The 17694-nt window shown below is 46.0% G+C and overlaps 1 protein-coding gene across 2 annotated transcripts in view; it reads right to left on the bottom strand.

Annotated features, from left to right (window-relative positions):
* usp3 (ubiquitin specific peptidase 3) overlaps positions 1-17694 on the bottom strand; it is a 109047-nt gene that overhangs the window by 43351 nt on the left and 48002 nt on the right. The gene's annotated exons all lie outside the window — the stretch shown is intronic.

Genomic DNA, 17694 nt, shown 5'->3' with positions numbered 1-17694 from the left:
CGCCAGGGTCCCGGGTTCGAAACCCAGCTTGGGTCACTGCCTGTGCGGAGTCTGCACGTTCTCCCCGTGTCTGCGTGGGTTTCCTCCGGGTGCTCCGGTTTCCTCCCACACTCCAAACATGTGCTGGTTAGCCATGCCAAATTGCCCCTTAGTGTCAGGGGGACAAGCAGGGTAAACATGTGGGGTTGCGGCGATAGGGCCTGGGTGGGACTGTAGTCGGTGCAGGCTCGATGGGCCAAATGGCCTCCTTCTGCACTGTGGGGATTCTATGATTTCTGTGACAAAGCAGGAAAACGTATCACTTGGTTCACAAACTAAGTTAGCAACAGAGGACTGAACCCCAGGATGGTCATCGACCTGAAGTGTTACAGCTGTTCCTTTCTCCACACAGATTGCCTGATTGGCTTAAATTCTCCAACATTCCTTTGTTTCCTTTTCAGGTTTCCAGCATCCACAGCATTTCACTTCTTTCCAATATTTACAATAACCGATCACTTTAGTTACAGACACATCCGAGCTAATCCCCTGTGGAAGTGCTGCAGTACCAATATTGACAGCAAGTTGCAGTTACAGCAATTTACAGACAGTTTGTGTAACGACAGATGTTAGACTTGGATGGGGGAGGGGGTAAAACGTGTCTGCGTCTGTGCTCGTCAAATTACTCCCTCGCCCCTAACCGTCCTTCGTCTGAGGACTGCACTCAAATTCATCCCGGGTGCTCTTGTGCAGGGAATTTAGTGCATTTCCCGTCCTCTATTTATTTTATGTATTATTTATTTATTAGTGTCACAAGTCGGCTTACATTAACACCGCAATGAAGTTACTGTGAAAATCCCCCTAGTCGCCACACTCCCGGCGCCTGTTCGGGTACACTGAGGGAGAACTTAGCACAGCCAATGCACCCTAACCAGCACGTCTTTCGGACTGCGGGAGGAATACCGGAGGAAACCCACACAGACACGGGGAGAATGTGCGCAGACAGTGACCCAAGCCGGGAATCGAACCCGGGTCGCTGGCGCTGAGAGGCAGCGGTGCTAACCACCGTGCCGCCCTATTTAGTTCGTGTCACACACTATTTCTGGGCTGTGACAGCCATCATTTCAATTTCCCTATGAATAGGGAGTAAACGCTGGCTTTGCCCCTAAACGAATAAAATAACATGAACTGCGATTCAAGTGGAAATCCTAAGCTAAGGTGATATGACTGGCATAGCAACAACTTGCATTCATATCTGGCCTTGCAATGCAGTAAAACATTCTAAGAAGCTACACAATCAGGCTAAGCATGAGGAACATTCTACACTCTGTGGGCCAGATTTTGCAGCTGCAAATCAGGCTGGCCAACTCCTCCAACCAAAGTCATCATGCCCCTCTGACATTACAAGTGGCGAGCGGGTGTTTTCACGGGCAATTGGCCTGCTTAACGACACAATCAACTGCGATTTTTCATCGCCCACGCCATTTTTTTGTTAGAAAAAAATCGTTGTGAGTGAGTTACGCCAGGTGCGAGGGTGGATAAAGAGGCCTCTGAGGAGAACCGTGGCTGCATGTTGCTGCAGAGTTAGACTTTGCTTCTTTGCTGTTTTTTAGGCTGCCACAACAAAAGAGTAAGAAGTCTCACAGCACCAGGTTAAAAGTCCAACAGGGTTATTAGGAATCACGAGCTTTCGGAGCGCTGCCCCTTCATCAGGTGACTCAGGGGTGGCACGGTAGCACAGTGGTTAGCACTGCTGCTTCACAGCTCCAGGGACCTGGGTTCGAATCCCGGCTCGGGTCACTGTCTGTGTGGAGTTTGCACATTCTCCTCGTGTCTGTGTGGGTTTCCTCCGGGTGCTCCGGTTTCCTCCCACAGTCCAAAGATGTGCGGGTTAGGTTGATTGGCCATGCTAAAATTGCCCCTTAGTGTCCTGGGATGCGTAGATTAGAGGGATTAGCGGGTAAAATATGTAGGGATATGGGGGTAGGGCCTGGGTGGGATTATGTTCGGTGCAGACTCGATGGGCCGAATGGCCTCTTTCTGTACTGTAGGGTTTCTATGATTTCTATGATCTATGATTTCACTCCGAAAGCTCGTGATTCCAATTAAACCTGTTGGACTTTAAACCGGTGCTGTGAGACTTCTGACTGTGCTCACCCCAATCCAACGCCGGCATCTCCACATCATAACAAAAGAGGAGAAGGGGACATAGAGACATGGATATCCTGGAAGCTGAGATCTCTAGCACAGGAACTAGAGATCACTTTTCCCCCGGGGGAAAGCAGCAGCCAGTCTGTGGTGGAAGATGCTACCCTGCGCAGATCACCTACGGGCAAAAGGTGAATTAGTTCCACTCTTAGATCGCCAGGTCTTTGCAGATTACGCAGTGTCTTCGGGGGGGGGACAGTAAGATCCTTTTGCGAATCACTGGTTGGCGAAACCAGTTCACGTTGGCGGCCTGTCGCAAACATTTTATTCACTGGGATCGTTCCAGGCACCAGCCAGAGCCCTTTGAGGCACCGTGGAAGCTTCAGCACACCGCGGCATAAAGATAGGGACAGATATGACGTCTGGACCAGCCTCCGCACCTGATGGCCACTAACCGGCCATTTTGATTCAATGTGGGGGACATGAGTGAGGAAGCAAGCAGACCCCCCCCCTCCCCCTGCCCGAACCCCCAATTATTACCCATTCTGGTCCCCTCAGCCAGCTGGTAACCACAACATACAGTCCCATATTCCGATGGAGCTGTTTACGACTAATTAAGATTAATAATTTCACTTCATACATTACAAAAAAAACTAACTGATGCTCCATCTGCTGATAGTTCGGATTCCATTAAAATAGATTAAGCCATTTTACAGCCAGTTGCGAGGCTGGGATTCACTGTCGGATCTCCCAGAATCAGCCTTCTCAGCCGAGTAGGAAAAAAAAAGTTGCAACTGGGATTCAAGCCCCACTCAAGGTTTTGAACATGTAACCTAGGCTGGCACTCACTTGTAGAACTACAGGAGTGCTGCAACTATGATGTGTGGGTTAGGTTGATTGGCCATGCTAAAATTGACCCTCGCGTCAGGGGGATTAGCAGAGTAAATATGTGGGGTTACGGGGATAGGGCCTGGGTGGGATTGTGGTCAGTGCAGGCTCGATGGGCTGAATGGCTCCGAGGGATTCTAGGATTCTATGATTATAGCAGTTGTCGTCTTTCAGAAGTGATGTTAAACCTGTTGAATCAGCCAGAAACAAAATAATGCCATGAAGAGTATGGACTTCTCTTGGCATTCTAACCAAAGCTTTCCATTTAATTATCACTATCCAATCAGGCATCTTATTTTTTTATTCATTCATGGGACTTGGGCGTCACTGGCTGGCCAGCATTTATTGTCCATGGGCAGTTGAGAGTCAACCACGTTGCTGTGGCTCTGGAGTCACATGTAGGCCAGACCGGGTAAGGACGGCAGATTTCCTTCCCTAAAGGACATTAGTGAACCAGCTGGGTTTTTCTGACAATCGACAATGGGTCATCAGTAGATTCTTAATTCCAGATTTTTTTTTTTACTGAGTTCAAATTCCACCATCTGCCGTGGCGGGATTCGAACCCGGGTCCCCCAGAATATCAGCTGAGTTTCTGGATTAATAGTCCAGCGGCAGGGTGGCACAGTGGTTTAGCATTGCTGCCTCACAGCGCCAGGGACCTGGGTTCGATTCCCGGCTTGGGTCACTTGTCTGTGTGGAGTTTGCACGTTCTCCTCGTGTCTGCGTGGGTTTCCTCCGGGTTCTCCGGTTTCCTCCCACAGTCCAAAGATGTGCGGGTTAGGTTGATTGGCCATGCTAAATTGCCCCTTAGTGTCAGGGGGACTAGCTAGGGTAAATGTATGGGGTTATGGGGATAGGGCCTGGATGGGATTGTGGTCGGTGCAGACTTGATGGACCGAATGGCCTCCTTCTGCACTGTCTGATTCTATGATACTCTATGAAAATAGCACGAGGTCACCCATATTTGGTGTTGATCAGACACACATTGGCTCCCACATGTAACAGTGACTTCACTTACAAGGAAATATCAATCATAAGGCTTGTGGATGTTATCAGACACACTTTCTCAATTAGTTTCAATGCTAACTTGGGTGAGAGAGAAAGCCATAGAGATGGAATTAAAACAGAATGCCGGAGAAATGGTGGGTTAGTCGTCAGCAGGATACGGTGGATACTTTGCCACCTCGGAGCAGTGAGCAGGAGTTGGAAGAAGAAACGTAAAGGTGAGAAGGCGGGTTGATCCAAGCACAGACCATAGAGAGGCCCTGAGGCAAATGTTGCAGAGAGTGGCTGAAGATTAACTGCTGCATCCACTAAGTCGGAATGGAAGCAACACAAGGGCAGTCTCAGAAAGCTGAAGAATGGAGGAAGTGTTAGTCATGACAAGTGTTGCAGGAAGGTCAAGAAACACAAAGGGATAATTCAGTCACAGACAGCATGTCATTGATGACTGCAGCCCAAGGAATGTTGCCTCGATATGACTGGAAGTCAGAACGGAGGCTTGAAGGGGGTAAACAGAGATACAAGGGATGGGTCCAACAGGCATTGGCACATTCAAAGGCCTAAGTGGGATGGAGTAACAGATAGGTCAGTGGTGAGTTCTCAGGTAGAGAAAGATAGCAGCAGTTTTAATGGTAGACAGACTGTCCCTGAGGAAAGGGAACCATTAATAATGTCATAAGTGGTGACTAAGTAATCAGTATCCCTCGAGTATCAAGGGATCAGGGAATGGGGCCATCAGAAGACAGAAAGAGACAGGGAAGAAAATGCAAGTGGAGCAGGATCTGGGCTGGACTTGTTGGGAGACGGTGTGGAGGTCAAGTAAAGCAGGAAGCCGTGGCATGGATGGTCATCTCAGAGGTGAAGCAATCCACAAGCTTCTCATGCTCAGTATTTGAGGTGAGGGCAAAGGAGGGAATAGAACTAGAGGTCATTCTTAAATAGTAGATTTATTTTGGAATAGCAAATGTCTTGGCAGGAGAATGAGGTACAGTAAAGTCAAATCTATAGCAAACTAACTTAGCCAGTTGCTCTTAAGATTACCTTCTTCCACTCTAGGCAGTGAAGAGTGGGCAAAGTATATAATAATTGGGAGACAAAGGGCAGGTTGCTGGGAAGAATTATTTTATTTATTATTTATCAGTGTCACAAGTAGGCTTACATTAACACCGCAATGACGTTACCATGAAAATCCCCTAGTCGCCACATTCCGGCGCCTGTTCGGGTACACCAAGGGAGAATTTAGCACGGCCAATGCACCTAACCAGCACATCTTTCGGACTGTGGGAGGAAACCGGAGCACCCGGAGGAAACCCACGCAGACACAGGGAGAACGTGCAAACTCCACACACACACAGTGACCCAAGCCGGGAATTGAACCCGGGTCCCGGTGCCACTGTGCCATCGTGGGTAGTGAAGAGGCAACAGTTTAGTAGTCGACAGTACCCAGTGTGTTCTGGTAACTGGAGAACAAAAAGGAGAGGAAAGTGGGAGTGAGAGAGAGCAAGCAAGAAGGAAGGAGCAGTGGGAATAATGTTCTCCAGCCAAATGGTAAGGGAAAGCTGAAAGTAGTCAAACAGCCTTGTGGGTGACAGTGACTTCTGCATTTGAAGTTTGAATCAACAGCAGGTTTGAGGATTGGGGGGGGGGGGGCTGTGGATCAGGATCAATTACTAATTTCTACAATGAATGACATTTTAGAGATTGAACAGGCTGCTGCTGTGTTTTTTAAAGTTTATTTATTATTATCACAAGTAGACTTGTATTAACACTGCAATGAAGTTACTGAGAAAATCCCCGAGTCGCCACACACTCAGTGCCTGTTCGGGTACACTGAGCGAGCCACGGCTAATGCACCTAACTAGCACGTCTTTTGGACTGTGGGAGAAAAATGGAGCACCCGGAGGATGTGGAGTTTGCACATTCTCCTCGTGTCTGCGTGGGTTTCCTCCGGGTGCTCCGGTTTCCTCTCACAGTCCAAAGATGTGCGGGTTAGGTTGATTGGCCAGGTTAAAAATTGCCCCTTAGTCCTGATGCGTAGGTTAGAGGGATTAGCGGGTAAAATATGTGGGGGTAGGGCCTGGGTGGGATTGTGGTCGGTGCAGACTCGATGGGCCGAATGGCCTCCTTCTGCACTGTAGGGTTTCTATTAAAAAAAAACCCACGCAGACACGGGGAGAACGTGCAGACTCCCCGTGACCCAAGGCCGGGAATCGAACCCCGGTCCCTGGCGCTGTGAGGCAGCAGTGCTAACCACTGAGCCACCGTGTCGTGAAGGGCAACTGGTGCAATAAGCTGTGAAAATACTTTTGTGCAAATATTAGCAAACGCGAGTGACACTAAGTGACTGGCAGCACACCTGGCTTTGCCTGAGCAGCATTTCTCCAGCTGGATCACACAATACCAAACATAAGCACTGGCACTTTATGATTTTAAAAGTGTTACTGTTTACTCACTATATCATGTGAAATGAAGCTTATGCCTTCCGCTGTCAAAGACTGATGTGTTTCTCTTGTTTGTGTGTAAGGGGGATTTTTAAAGCACGGCAGCACTCAACTTCCTGAGCATGATAGCACAGGAGATTTCAGTACACGCACCTTACAAGGCGCTGTGTTATGCCGCTCAAGTTTTGTAAAAGGTCCAAACAATATCATACGCATGAACCCTTTAAGGGTAGAGATAAGCTGTGGTCAAGTGAAGAACGGACTTATTCCCATCAATTCAGTGATTTCTGCAGTTCAGGAAACACCGAGTAAGCAAGTTCATCCAGATGTCAATTAAGACACTGCATACATCCTGCTGCCAGAACATGTTCAAGAGTTTCTCTTAAGAAAGACAGAGAAAGGGCAAGAGTGGCGAAACGCGAGAGACCTTTGAAGCCAGGAAATGGTATCATGAGAACGGCGGTAAACATAGATCTGAGCATTTCCCTGCGAGAGTGCACGCGGTGCAGGAACCGGGTTGGTAGATCGAAAGGGTGGAGCAGAATGTTTTTCACTCGCATGTCGCAGCAGAGTTGTTAAAATAGAAAATGGTGATGCTGGAACGTGTCATTTTTGTTCATCTGAAATTTAATTCATTTTGGGGGGGGGGGGGGGACTCAAATTAAGACACGAACTAAAAATGAAAATGAGTAAATTTTAAAGGGTAGGCGAACTTGCATTTGTATAGCATCTGTGGAAAGAAACAGAATAAATATTTCAGGTTCAGATGGTCATTGATTGAAACATCAACTCTGTTGCTCTCCACAGATGCTGCCAGACCTGCTGAGTAAGTATTTCCAGCATTTTGTCTTTCTTTCAGATTTCCAGTATCTGCATTATTTTATTTCACTTTACAAAGATGTGCAGGTTAGATGGATTGGCCATGCTAAATTGCCCCTTAGTGTCCCAAGGTGTGCAGGTTAGGTGGATTAGCCATGCTAAATTGCCCCTTAGTGTCCAAACATGTGCAGATTAGCTGGATTGGCCATGCTAAATTGCCCCTTAGTGTCCCAAGATGTGCAAGTTAGGTGGGATTGCCATGGTAAATGTGTGGGGTTGCAGGAATAGAGCGGGGGGGGGGGGGGGGGGATGTTAGAATGTAACCGGTGATAACATTGGGTCTGTTGTAATGCAACCAATGGTAACAAGCTGTAAGAGTCAGCTGACCCAGTGAATCATGTAACCAATGACAGAATGATGTGATGATCAGCTGACCAGCTAACTCAGTATAAATAAGAACCTGTTGGGAATTGTGGGGAACTGGGAATGGCCGAGAGTGAGGCCTCAAGTTTGGAGTAGTGAAATTTCTTTATCAAACCTTTTTTTTGATTTATAAATTGGAGTAAGTTTTGTTATTTTTTTATTGTCTACACTGGAAGAGTTCCTTCTAGATCAACAGGGAAGAGGGCCTGGGTAAGATACTCTATCAGAGAGTCGGTACAGACTCAATGGGCCAAATGGCCTCTTCTACACTATAGGGATTCTATGTATGAGCTAGTAAACAGAGTTGAAGTACAAATCAGCCACTATCTGATTGAATGGTGGAACATGCTTGAAGGGTTAAATGGCCGACTGCTGTCCCAATGGTCATATTTGTCTGACTACTCCAACTAGTTCTATATTCTCACTATTTGAGTTTCACTATTCTATACCGAGTATTTTGAATGATCTTGTGATTGATATTGTAAGCAATGGAGCCTTACATATCAAGGACAATGAACTTGGAATGTTTGCCATGTTTAGATATGAATATAAGTTGTATATTCTCTGGAAGAAGCAGTCATTCATAACTCATAGAATCATACAGAGCAGGAGAGGCCCTTCGGCCCATCGAGTTTGCACCGACACATGTGAAACACCTGAATTCCCACCTAATCCCATTTAACAGTGCTGGGCCCACAGCCTTGAATGTTATGATGTGCCAAGTGCTCATCCAGGTACTTTTTAAAGGATGCGAGGCAACCCACCCTTACCACCTCCCCAGACAGTACATTCCAGACTGTCACCAGGCTCTGGATAAAGCTTTTCCTCCATAAACCTCCTGCCCCTCACCTTGAACCTATGTGCCCTCGTAACTGACCCTTCAACTGAGGGGAAACAACTGCTGTGACGTTAGTGTACCTTTAAGAAGTGTTTTGTTTTTTTAATCATGATCTCTGCGGCTCTCACTGTCAGTATTTATCATGCTCACAATCGTAGGTGATGTCATTGTGGGAGGCGAGAAACTGTGGGCAAGTCAGGTGACAAGAGGTCATGTTTCAGTTTTGTTTTAGCTGCAGTGTTAGTGGCAGTCTGAGAAGAAAAGCTGGGGAAAAAAAGTCTCTTTCTCTGTTTTTTATTTTGAAACTTTTACCAGTTAACTGAAAGCACAGCTTATTGTCTTCCTGTAGTAAATAATCTGTGCTTTGGGGAACTGATACCACTACAAACGGCTCTGAGTTTTCAAGATCATTTGAAATCAGCATTCAACCCAGGGAACTCGATCCCAGTATCAAGTGAGCTTTAGTCTGTGCTGTGTTAAACCTGTGAAAAGGGATTTTGTTCTCTATATGGGTTTTGATTTCAATTGGAACACATTAGAGATATTCATTAAGAGTTGTACATTATAGTGGTTGTTTTTTTCTTGTTTGTAATTGATAAACGGTCTTGCTAATTTTTTTTACTATACATGTTAACGATATTCTTAAATAAACTTTGTTTGATAAAAGCTCTCTAGTGGGTCCCTTGCGCCATACCTGAAGTGAAACATCTCATGTTTGTCCTCGCCAAATTCAAAACTTATGATTCAGGCGGGCTTCATAAAATACTTTGGAGTTTCTAACCTAAACCATAACATTGCTCCTTATCCACTCTGTCCACTGTTGCCCCTCATAATCTTGTACACCTCAATCGGGTCGCCCCTCGGTCTTCTCTGCTCCAACCAAAAACAACCCAAGTCTATCCAACCTCTCTTCATAACCTAAATGCTCCATTCCAGGCAGCATCATGGTGAATCCTAACTGAACTTGAGTAAGTACTGCGGCAGGCAATAAAGAATCCATTGTGGATTCTTAAAGGTTTCAATCAAGTCGCCTCTTCTAAACTCTGGTGAATACTGTCCAACCTTTCCTCATGAGACAACCCACCCATTCCTGGAGTTAGTCTAGTGAATCTTTTCTGAACTGCTTCTAATCCATTTCTATTTTTCCTCAAGTAAGGAAACTAATTAAATATATACAGTAATTATGAAAAATGATACTTTATTCGTATAGAAGAGCACACATACTGCATAAGCTATTTTCTCAGCTCAATGTTTGGAATCTTTGCCCTTTGCAAAGCGAGAGAGAAAAAAAACACTCCTTGCTGCGCGGAGGTTATTGATCAGGCTATCATCAGAATTACATAGGCAGCTAGCTCGGAGACAGTGACAAGAAGAGTCAACACATGAAATAGGGGAACTCCAACAAAGCAGCTGGGCTGGCCTGAAATGAATGGGACTGTGGGGAATGGTTCCTCTTGAATTGAAAGGGTGGACAGTTTATAACAGGGTATGGCTGATATATCATAGACAGGTAAGAGTGACATAAATACACAAAACACGCAACTTTACATGAACTGTGTCAGAGGACTCAGATCTCTCACACTACACTTATAAAATATATATATTTTCATGGCCCAATTTCTAAAATTGTAGAGAATGGACAAAGATCCTTTTTAAATGGCTGAAGCAATGTCTCTGCGTCCCTCAAACAATAGGAGCTAATATGGCAGCTCCGCAGAAACCGACACCTCGTTATTTCTGAAGCGACCCTAACGACCCCCTATGGGCTGCAGGGACCGAGTTCAAAGAGAACCGAGCTGCGCCAGTACGTCTGCTAGGATGGTCTCCTGTTCAAGACTTGATGGTTGGAACATCAGCAATCTCAGGGACCCAGACAAAGGAATTCACAACCTTTGTCAAAGTGGAGGGATGGGAGACATGTGACATGAACCCATAGCTGGTGAAACCAGCATTGTGGTACGAAGAAAGCTCAGACTTTCTATCTTTGATTCTGGACATTGATCACAAGTGACACACTAATTACTTTCTCTGTGGTATTTGACTGGTAAATCTTTCTTTCTCTATCTTTTTAGCGTACGAGTGCACAGGTGGCTATATAGCGACCCCTCTCCCACGTTTTGAACATGTGAGAAATAACACAGCTGTATAAGGTGCTGGTGAGGCCACACCTGGAATACTGTGTACAGTTTTGGTCTCCTTACTTGAGAAAGGATATACTGGCACTGGAGGGGGTGCAGAGGAGATTCACTAGGTTGATTCCGGAGTTGAGAGGGTTGGCTTATGAGGAGAGACTGAGTGGACTGGGACTATACTCATTGGAATTCGGAGGAATAGGGGGGTGGGGATCTTATAGAAACATATAAAATTATGAAGGGAATAGATAAGATAGAAGCAGGGAGGTTGTTTCCACTGGCGGGTGAAACTAGAACGAGGGGGCATAGTCCTAAATCTGCTCCCCCTTATTTTGAGGCTGAGTTAAGGAGGAACTTCTTCACCCAAAGGATTATGAATCTGTGGAATTCCCTGCCCAGTGATAAAATCAGAAAACACTGGAGAGGTTGGGCAACATTTGTGGGGGAAGCATTTCAATTTACACGGGCCCACCTTTAAATCTCTTAGGATTAATGGGCTGGCTCTTTCTTTCTTCGAGAGTTCAAACAAAGTCCTGGAAGCTATCCTCTTTTAAACCAAATCTGGAATGTTTTCATAGCAGAAACCTAACTTGGACCATACAGGTAAACCCCAACCATTGGATATGTATGAAAGGATCTTTCTAAGCTTCAGTTGAGGCTATCTCGGTGAATGTTTTTAAGGCAAAGATAGACAGATTTTTGAACAGTAAAGGAATTAAGGGTTACGTTGAGCGGGCGGGTAAGTGGAGCTGAGTCCACGAAAAGATCAGCCATGATCTTATTGAATGGCGGAGCAGGCTCAAGAGTTTGCTGTGGGGTTATCAATAGATAATTGGATCACATCAAATGGAGGGGCTTAAAGTTCATTTATTCGTGACACAAGTAGACTTACTTTAACACTGCAATGGAGTTACTGTGAAAATCCCCTAGTCGCCACACTCTGGCGCCTGTTCGGGTACACTGAGGGAGAATTTGGCATGGCCAATGCACCCTTACCAGCACGTCTTTCGGAGCGTGGGAGGAAATCGGAGCACCCGGAGGAAACCCGCGCAGACATGGGAAGAACATGCAGACTCCGCACAGACAGTAACCCAAGCCGGTAATCGAACCCGGGTCCCTGGTGCTGTGAGGCCGCAGTGCTAACCGCTGTGCCACCGGGTTGGGATACATGCCACCACTTATAAAGGGGGTATCAAATCTAATCACTTTTTTTTTGCTTCTGGACGGATGAAGAGAGGAGAAATCGGGGCTTAAACCTCCCTCCAGTCCACAGCTGCTTGTTTAGCTCAAACTGACGAAGGGTCATCTAGACTCAAAACGTTGGCTCTATTCTCTCCCCACAGATGCTGTCACAGACTTGCCGAGATTTTCCAGCATTTTCTATTTTTGTGCTGTTCCTTTATCGTTACTGGGTCAAAATCCTGGAATTCCCTCCCTAACGGCATTGTGGGTCAACCCTCAGCACGTGGACTGCAGCGATTCAAGATGGCGGCTCACCACCACCTTCTCAAGGGGCAACTAAGGATGGACAACAAATGCTGGCCTAGCCAGCGACGCCCACGATTGAATTAAAAAATCTCTTTACTCACACAGACAGCTTACAAAAGGAAATAGCCATCACTGTGAAAGCTGTGCATTTAAGTGGAAGCGTATGTGCACACAATTTCAACACGTTAGGCTCTCTTCACTAATAGGGCTATTACGGAGATAGACTGAATCCATCCATAAAATTAAGGTTGTTTGTTTGCAGCTAGCTCTCAGCAAGGTGACTACAATTGGTGGATTCACCCCACAAATTACTGTGTTACCATAAACATAGAGGCTCACATGAATAGTGGTTACTTGGAAGAGACACTGAGTGACCGGTGCACAGGGAACTGTAACCCAGCAAAGAAACAACTTCTTTCAGGACAGGAGAGAAATGGTTGCAAGAGAAAACTGTCACAGAGGGCAGGAAACTTGCTTATTAGAGTTCTGTGCTGCCTAAACAGTCACAGTAAACATCTGAGTTATACGGGGAGGCTGGACAGACTGGGACCTTTTTCCCTGGTGCGTAGGAGGCTGAGGGGTGATCTTATAGAGGTCTATAAAATAATGAGGGGCACAGATCAGTTAGATAGTCAACATCTTTTCCCAAAGGTAGGGGAGTCTAATACTAGAGGGCATAGGTTTAAGGTGAGAGGGGAGAGATACAAAAGGGTCCAGAGGGGCACTTTTTTCACACAGAGGGTGGTGAGTGTCTGGAACAAGCTGCCAGAGGTAGTAGTAGAGGCGGGTACAATTTTGTCTTTTAAAAAGACAGTTACATGGGTATAGAGGGATTATGGGCCAAACGCGGGCAATTGGGACGAGCTTAGTGGTTTAAAAAAAAAGGGGCGGCATGGACGAGTTGGGCTGAAGGGCCTGTTTCCATGCTGTAAACCTCTATGACTCTGATTTCAAAAGTTTTGAAGCAAACAGGTTTAAACGTTTCTAATGGCAAACACTTGCCCAGCTCGACTGTTCAATTAAGTATTTTTTTTCTTCCCCATGTCCCTGGCTGAATGCTGGAGTAAACTTGATTTTGTAACCTTGGCGGTCATTACAAAACCGCAATCCAGTGGTAGAATAATCCTCCTGGCATGACAAATCAGCTGCCTGCCTGGGTTTAAATTCTGCAATCGGAAACGCTAGAGAAATGATGCCAAGTGCAGAGAACTTTATGCCTGTCAGATTTTAACTTTCAATAAACTAGACAGGCAACTCTTCCACTAAAACGTTTTTGCAAAATGTTCACAGATCTACATTAGAATTGTTAGTTACTGTACTGGTAAATACCCTGGAAGAGGACACATACGGTGGCACAGTGGTTAGCACTGCTGCCCCACGGCGCCAGGGACCCGGGTTCAATTCCCGGCTTGGGTCACTGTCTGTGCGGAGTCTGCACGTTCTCCCCCGTGTCTGCATGGGTTTCCTCCGGGTGCTCCCGTTTCCTTCCACAGTCCGAAAGACGTGCTGGTTAGGTGCTAAATTCTCCCTCAGTGTAACCCGAACAGGCGGCGGAGTGTGACGACTAGGGGATTTTCACAGTAACTTCATTGCAGTGTTAAGGTAAGCTTACTTCTGACACTAATAAATAAATGTTAAAACTTTAAAACATTGGAACCACAGCAGGGCCAGAATCCAAATCCGATTTGCACTCTTCATCTCCAATTAATAGTGAACGTATGTATTAGAATGTTCCTTCACAACAATGAAAGAACATTATATCATATCTATCACAACCTCAATATGCTGCACAGCACTGCTAATTAGTTACTGTTACGGTGGCACAGTGTGGTTAGCACTGCTGCCTCACAGCGCCAGGGACCCAGGTTCGATTCCTGGCTAGGAGCACTGTCTGTGTGGAGTTTGCACATTCTCCCCGTGTCTGTGTGGGTTTCCTCCGGGTGCTCCGGTTTCCTCCCACATTCCAAGGATGTGTGGGTTAGGTGGAATGGCCATGTTAAATTGCCACTTAGTGTCAGGGGGACTGGCAGGGTAAATACGTGGGGCTATGGGGAAAGGGCTAGGAGGGATTGTGGTCAGTGCAGGCTCGATGGGCTGAATGGCCTCCTTCTGCACTGTAGGGATTCTTGGATTTTAAATATGGTCATTGTGTAATGAAGCCAATTGAGACACAACATGGTCCTGCAAACAGTCATGAAATGACCAGCTAATTGGTTTAGTGTCCAGGGTTGAGGGATAAATGTTGACCCACGCACAGCGAATGCCCGTTATTCTTCAAATTGTACCATGGGGCTTTTTAAATGTCCAACTGGGAGCGCACAGGGCACTGGTTTAACACCTTGGGTGGAATTTTCCCGTCCCGCCCGCTACGGGAATCATAGGACCATGCAAAGGTCCGAAAAGGTCCGTTGTCCTCTAGCAGGAATTTCTGGCCATGGGGCCGGAAAATCCTACCCCTCATCGCCGATCTGCAATGGACAAAAGAAAAAATGGCGGCCTGGTGGCACAGTGGTTAGCACTGCTGCCTCACAGCGCCAAGGACCCGGGTTCAATTCCTGGCTTGGGTCACTGTCTGTGCGGAGTCTGCACATTCTCCCCATGTCTGCGTGGGTTTCCTCCGGGTGCTCCGGTTTCCTCCCACAGTCCAAAGATGTGTGGGTTAGGTGGATTGGCCATGCTAAATTGCCCCTTAATATCAGGGGGACTAGCTAGGGTAAATACATGGGGTTATGGGGATAAGGCCTGGGTGGGATTGTGGTCGATACAAACTCGATGGACCGAATGGCCTCCCTCTGCACTATAGAATTCTATGATGAAGGATGTGTATGTTAGGTTGATTGGCCGTGCTAAATTGCCCCTTAGTGTCCCGGGATGCGTAGGTTAGAGGGATTAACCGGGTAAATACATGGCGTGATGGGGATAGGGCCTGGGTGGGATTGCAGTCGGTGCAGGTTTGAAGGGCCGAATGACCACCTTCTGCACTGTAGGGATTCTATGATCTGAAAGTCACCACTTCCAACAATGTAGCACAAACCTCTGAACTGCTGCTGTGAGCCACAGTTTGATATCCATGGGACTCACTGCAAATTAACTCTATAAAAATGTCCGCAATCTGCAGTTGATTTTGGGTGAGGAGTGAGGCCCCAGTTGGAGGGGCCCAGATCAGGAACTAAGTAAATGGTAATTAAATAGCACTGATTAGTCACGGTACAGGTTCCAATTAAGGAGAAGGTGGCAGATGAGTAGAGCTTTTGCATGTAAGCCTCCAAGAAGCTTGATGACTGTTGCTGCAACAGGATCAGCTGCTAATGTACTTGGTTAAATCAAAATGACCAGGAGATGTTACCATTATTTTGTTCACTATTCCTATAAGCATTCAGAAAACTACAATGATAGTTTGAATTTCAATGAGCATTATATTCAGCAGAAAGGTTTTCTGTATTCATTGGGCACTTTCTGTACATAATACACAGTTCCTGGAATATGCTTCCCTTTTTCACTTTCTTTATCATCAAGTTTGGTTTGATTTATTATCATGTGTGTTGCGATACAGTGAAAAGTATTGTTTCTTGCGTGCTATACAGACAAAGCATACCAAAGAGAAGGAAAGGAGAGGGTGCAGAATGTAGTGTTAGTCATAGCCAGGGTGTCGAGAAAGATCAACTTAATGCACAGTAGATTCATTCAAAAGTGTCTGTCGGCTGAGTCAGAGTAGGGTCTGACGAAGGGTCATCCAGAGTTGAAACGTTGGCTCTATTCTCTCCCCAGGTGTTGTCAGACCCGCTGAGATTTTCCAGCACTTTCGTTTTTGTTTCAGATTCCAGCATCCACAGTATTTTGCTTTTATCCATTCAAAAGTCTGATGGCAGCAGGGAGGAAGCTGTTCTTGAGTTGGTTGGTATGCGACCTCAGACTTTTGTATCTTATTCCCGATGGTAGAAGGGGGAAGAGAGTGGAAGAGAACTATGTCCGAGGTGCGTGGGGTCCTTGATTATGCTGGCTGCTTTTCCAAGGCAGCGGGAAGTGTAGACAGAGTCAATGGATGGGAGGCTGGTTTGTGTGATGGACTGGGCTTCGTTCACAACCCTTTGTAGTTTCTTGCAGTTTTGGTCAGAGCAGGAGCCATACCAAGCTGTGATACAACCAGAAAGAATGCTTTCTATGGTGCATCTGTAAAATTTGGTGAAAGTTGTAGCGGACATGCCAAATTTCCTTCATCTCCTGAGAAAGTAGAGGCGTTGGTGGGCTTTCTTAACCATAACATCGGCATGAAGGGAGCAGGACAGGTTGTTGGTGATCTGGACACCTATAAACTTGAAACCATCGATCATTTTCACTTCGTTCCTGTTGATGTACATAGGGACATGTTCTCCACTGCGCTTCCTGAAGTCAATGACTATCTCCTTTGTTTTGTTGACATTGAGGGAGAGATTATTGTTGCCATGCCAGTTCACCAGATTCTCTATCTCATTCCTGTACTCTGTCGCGTCATTGTTTGAGATCTGACTCACTACAGTGATGTCATCAGCAAATTTGAAAATCGAGTTGGAGGGGAATTTGGCCACACAGTCACAGGTGTATAAGGAGTATAGTAGGGGGCTGAGAACACAGCCTTGTGGGGCACCGGTGTTGAGGATGATCGTGGAGGGGGTGAAGATGCCTATGCTTACTGATTGCGGTCTGTGGGTTAGGAAGTTCAGGATCCAGTTGCAGAGGGAGGAGCCAAGCCCCAGACCATGGGGTTTGAAGATGAGTTCTGTAGGAAGAATAGTGTTGAAGGCTGAGCTGTAGTCAATAAATAGGAGTCTGACATAGGTGTATTGGCTATCCAGGTGTTCCAGGGTTGAGTGTAGGTACCTAAAGGTTGACAACGCCCTCGTGCATCCTCTGATTCACGTTGAGTGACAGGAGACATGTTGGCGATTATTAAATACACTAGAAACATTTGAAAAGGTTACTGTTCCTGCTATAGATCTGCCAAACAAGAAGAAGCCTTTTAGGTACATTTTACTTCATAAAAGCAAAATACTGCAGATGCTGGAGATCTGAAACAAAAACAAAGTGCTGGAAAAGCTCAGCTGGTCTGGCAACATCTGTGGAGACAGAAACAGAGCTTATGCTTTGAGTCAAATGACTATTCTTTAGAACTGGTTTATTAAATGCTCATTTGCAATCAAGGACCCCACGGACCCCGGACATTCTCTCTTCCACCTTTTTCTGTCGGGAAATGATAGAAAAGTCTGAGGTCACATACCAACTGACTCGAGAACAGCTTCTTCCCTGCTGCTGTCAGACTTTTGAATGGTCCTATCTCACATTAAGTTGATCTTTCTCTATACCCTAACTATGACTATAATACGACATTCTGTACCTTCTTCTTTCCTTCTCTATGAACGGTATGCTTTGTCTGTATAGCGCGCAAGAAACAATACTTTTCACTGTATAAAATACATGTGACAATAACAAATCAAATCAAATTTAAAACACAGCAAGTTCTCAATAGTGACTCTAAAAATAATATTTTTCAGTTACAAAAATG

Source organism: Mustelus asterias, chromosome 29 (genome assembly GCF_964213995.1).
Source record: "Mustelus asterias chromosome 29, sMusAst1.hap1.1, whole genome shotgun sequence".
Classification (NCBI taxonomy): domain Eukaryota; kingdom Metazoa; phylum Chordata; class Chondrichthyes; order Carcharhiniformes; family Triakidae; genus Mustelus; species Mustelus asterias.
Note: the sequence above shows the minus strand (reverse complement) of the source record. Positions and strands in the feature narration are given on the sequence as shown.